Here is a 5,269-nt window from a genome sequence, read left to right on the forward strand (position 1 = left end):
TATAAAAAGAAAAATATAAAAAGAAAAATGAGAGAATATATATGTATATCAAAATCACAAATAAAATGAAATGAAAGGCAGCAGAGAGAAGAAAAAAAAATCTTATGTCTGCCCCGTTTCCCCCAAGAATAAGTTCATATAAAAAATCTGTTATTAACAAAACAAAAGACAAGAACATCTAATCTCTCTAGAACAACAATTTATATAGATACACATTATATTTCATATTTCTTTAACAATCCAACTTTTATCATTTTATTAAACGTTCACAGTGATCCTGCCTTTTTTTACATCACTCCCCAAATTATTCCATTGTTTTATTCCTTGAATTAAAGTTCACCGTTCCTTCAAAGTAGTTCTGAATTTGGGTTTTACAAATACCTCTGTCCCTTTAAGGTTATAACAACTCTTACTCTTAACAACATTTACATGAATGTTTAAAGGTAATGTGTTTTTGTGGGCCTTATACATAACCAGTAGAATATTATAATCAACCAAATCAAAGAACAATATTTTCAATTTACAAAATAATGAATTTGATGGGTGATGACAATGTTTTCCAGTAATAATTCTCACAGCTCTTTTCGGTTTGTAATTGTCCTACATGCTTAAACTTATTTGGTGATTAAAGGCTGCTGAAATAACGTATTTCTCTCTGGTCATTCTTTAGCCGTTTTTGTTGAAAACGAACTGGTAAAAAAAAAAAAAAACCCGCTGGCCTGCTGGGGCATCATCACCTGCTTAGCTCATCTGGCAGAAGAAGCTACGACACAAATGGAAATAGATCAAAAGCTGCTTGGSGGTGACTAAAACCTTCTTTCCTGTGAGGCATCAAAGCAAAACAGGATTTTCAGTGGAGAGGTATCAGCCCGCTCACAGTTTCTCCCACGTTTTAATTATCTGTGAGGTGATGGCCGTGGTATGAAAGGCGAAACAAGCACAGACCTGTCAGAAACCTGCCCCACGTTACATATAAAGCAATGCTTTCCTTCATTTTAGGACATTCGCTGGCACACTGCACCACTGCACACTTAGAGTATGGTCAGTTTTCTGTCTGTTCCAGATTAAACTTGCCTGCAGTTCCAAGGCCTGCTCCTATATTGTGCAAAGACTCTGTCAGCTCCTGGCCTGAATGACAGAGTAACCTGCTTTACCTTGTGCAGCCAGTCAGCCTAATTCATAACATCATCACCTTCACTTGGCCATGCCATGCCTCGTACAGGAGATGGATGGCTCCCACCCAAGGACGGCCCGGTAATGGTCCTCATTTTGACTGGAAGACGTGGTGCAGTCACCTGTCATTCTTTACAGATTCCCGATGGTGGATGGTGAATATGGCAGGCACAGGAAAGAGAAGAAGAGGGAGAATTACGCCGGAGGACAGTACAGGACGGAAGACGTTTTCAATGGAATTTAAAATAACATGGTTTATTTTTGCCTTGGTTGACTTTATTTTTAAATTAAATGTTGAACGCATGGGGTTTCAAATACTCTAGATTTGTGGAATCCACCAATAAATGACTCAAGAAATGTGTTCAGATGTTCTAACTCTAAATTTTGTAAGAAAGTCGTRCATGTCAGGTTGTCAGATTTTACACATTTTATCCCATTTTACAGTTATGTGGATGTATAGGGGAATATTGTGGATGTTTTTCTTAAATCTCAATGATTTGTTTTTTGAAAAATCAACTTCAAATTTATATTACATCTCAGAGCCTGTAGGAAGTTAAAAATAAACAATAATAATAATAATAAAGTCTCCCAACCTACTCTGCTAAATAGGGATTTTTTTAGGTAAACATCAGAAGGGATTGACATGTGTGGAAAGTTAACAGAGCTCCCATAAGTCAGAACAAATGTAGTTTAAAGGAAAAAAAAATCAACGTTTCTGAGTCTTTATATTACAACTCAAATCTAAAAGTTTGGAAGTTCTGTAAAACAAATAAAAAGAAAGTCTAAAGGTTTATAACTCTTTTACATATATGTTTAAATCCCAGTGTATTATAGTAAATATATTCAATTCATTTCAGTTCATTTATATAGYGCTAAGTCACAACATATGTTGTCTCAGGGCACTGTACATGAAAAAGAACAATCTAAAGAAGAAACCAGCAGATTGTGTTGAATCACTTCATCACAGTCTCCCATCCTGAGCAAACGGTGGAGAGGAAAAACTCCCTGCTAATCAGGAAGAAACCTCCAGAAAAAAAACATGTTTGATTTTAAATTAAGGAAATGTGCCACCTTCAGAAAAAAATAATGTAATTTTGAAGTTTATGGCAGCAACATATCTGTGATATAAGTGGTATAAATTAGAAACGAATGGAATATTTTGCTATACTTTGGGCTGTCGACAGGTCAATAAGATAACACACACACACACACAGATATAAAAAAAGAGGATTAAATAAAAGAGGATAAAATAAAAAGAGGATTATCTGCTTTACTCTTAAATTGTAAACAATAAAACTAAAAGTTTCTTATGAAGCAACAACCTGACTCAAAATTAATACTGGAATCAGGATAAATTAAAAAATTTAATTTAGGCCTTGGTATGCTTATTATTAACACCAATTTCAACATATCTTTGACTAAATGAACTTTGACTTTGAGAAATAATTTCCAAAATCTCCCAATCTGTCATCAGGAGTTTTATTTTTTTTATTTATTTATTTTTTCAGAAGCAACAGTCTTCTGTAAATGTGAAGCAACAAGCTTTCTAAAGGTTCTGGACCCCATCCAGGTCTGGGCAGAGGGTGAAAATGATGTAAAGAGAGAAAAAAAGCAAATAACAGGGAGTTACATGGTTTTTTTTTAAAGAATAAACAAGTTTTGAGAGATTGGGTGCTTCATTTAAACATTTTAAAACCATTTTATGAACAGAAAATACAATCCTGAAGTTTGAACGTCCTTCAAAACACAGTCAAAACGTTCAGTTCGGTAAAGGCAGTGTTTTCAATTGTTATACACAGGCAATGCTTAAACATCAAGGAAACATGAACATTTCAAACTGTAACAGACAAAACCATGACATTCTGTGAATCTCTCCAGATCTAGTTTTGTCAGGATTTGTTTTTTTCTGGACTTATTTTTTCTGTTTTATTTTTGTTGATTAAAAAAAAAAAAGAAAAAACCAAAACACAGAAACACACAGGTCGACAATCCAAAAGCTAACAAGATGATGACGGTGACGGGCGTGTCGGCTTGATGAGAGGAGAAAAGCTGCCATAATATTGCCGCGGCGCTGTCAACAACGCACTCACTGAAAGAAAGCTTTACAGACGGAGGGGAGAGGGTGGAAGAAAATCTACGAATAAAGAGCTAACTCACCAGGGGGCAGGTCTCTCTGCCTCCTTTTATATTCTGCCTCTTTAGAATAAAAGTCAATAGGAATTTGTCAGGAGGACAAAATGACTGATGTTTGCAGCAAACTTCTGACGTTTTTGGTATCGATGCATCAAATCCTGTTTTCTTGTTGGAGTATGCAACAAGGATAAAATGCAACATTTACTTCTAATTTATTTGTTCGTGTTGGGTTTGTGTTTTCTGTTCAATTCAAATTTTTTCGTGACTTTAATTTTGTTTAATGTATCCGTGTCAATAACTCCAACCTGCAACATGCTGATGAAGTCATCATCACTGTTCCTTTCCCTCCTCCACCCCATGCACTGACAGCTTCTCACTCTGCATAGTAAATGTTTGTTTTCACAATAAATAGGGCAGAGTGTTGGGAAGCTGGCATCGCCCCCCTCCCCACCTCCACCCCCAAACCCCACAACACCACCCTGTGTGGCAAACTGCCCCCCAAAGAGAGGCACTTACAAGCACTGGAATCAAACACACGAGGCTTTATTCGTGGGGGGCACAGTGGGGGGGCAGAGACACTTCAGGAGGAGCAGAGATAATTAGCATGCACGGAAATCAAAACAGTTCTGCAGAACGACGCGAGGCTGCGCAGCTCCGTGTTGTGCACGTTTTTAATCAATTCCTAAAATAAATAAAAAAAGAAGATGGCAATCGCAGCCTGTCTTCATCTGCTGCAGGATGATCAGACTGAGCCTGACTGGGTTTGATCAGGTGGTAAGGATGAAAAATAAAGATGGATGTCACACAAAAAGAAAAAAAAATCTTTCACTTTAGATTCAGGCGTGTTTCCTTTCAAACTCTAATATCTGTGCTAGTTAGATGACAAAGATTTTTCAATCATATATGATGGGAATTTTATACAAAGAACATAATAAAAAATTAATTGCGTTTATTAAATTGTCTGAGCGGCATGAGGGGCTCGGATTAAAAATTGATTGTAACGGCTTAAAATGTGAATCGATTCATAAAAATGAATAATTCTGTTATTAATTGAAGTTTTATCTTTAAGACAAATTCCGTTTGATACTTGATTTGTGGCATCTTTATTTATTTTGAAGTTATTTTCCATTATTAAGACAACAGTTACAATGTGATGCAAGGCAAAAAGTGCTGATGTTAAAAAAACTGTATTTAGTTATAAAATCGCTACAATTCATTTTGTTGAACTAAACAAATAAATGAATCTAAAATAAAAGAAATTGTGAACTTAAAATTGATGATTGAATTGAATCAGGCTTGAGTGACTCGTTAATCGTTTGTACACAAAGTTAAATGATTAAAATGTCTTATCTCTTGACCGTATGTTCCTAGACAGCACTGTCCAGTTCTGCAGTGATTATTTGCAATTTTATGTTTGTAAACAACATTATAAGTGCACTTTGTCCTTCCTCAGTTCTTGTAGGGTTCATCAGAAATGTCGCAACTCAAAAGATGTTGGCGAAAACTGTTCTCACATCGTTTTTAAAGATGCTGAGTTCTGTAATGACATGTCCAAGAGACGCTGCAGTGATGGCTGCCGTCTTTGTCCAGCAATAATTTTTCATCAGTTTTCTTGGAGCAGATGAGTTGTGACATTAAAGTGTGAATAAAAGTATCCCAAAATGGCAACACTCATTCCACGTTATGGGGGGAATTATTGGACATTGCTTGTAAATGTCTTGATGGGGATTTTTGTAGCTCAGAGAGTAGTAGAGAGGTATGAAATAAAATAAAATAATAATTTAATCTTTTAAAGAAACAGCTTTTCCGTTCACTGTGCCGTCATGTTTATTATGACCCCTGCACTATGTTTTCAGTGATTTTTGGTCAACCAAATCACAGAAACAGCTGCACAGATCAACATAAAATTTGGCAGATATGTAGAAGTGTCCGATCTACACTGCACTAGGTTATGGTTTTACAA

This window comes from Austrofundulus limnaeus, unplaced genomic scaffold, assembly GCF_001266775.1.
Source record: "Austrofundulus limnaeus strain Quisiro unplaced genomic scaffold, Austrofundulus_limnaeus-1.0 Scaffold13, whole genome shotgun sequence".
Taxonomy (NCBI): Eukaryota; Metazoa; Chordata; class Actinopteri; order Cyprinodontiformes; family Rivulidae; genus Austrofundulus; species Austrofundulus limnaeus.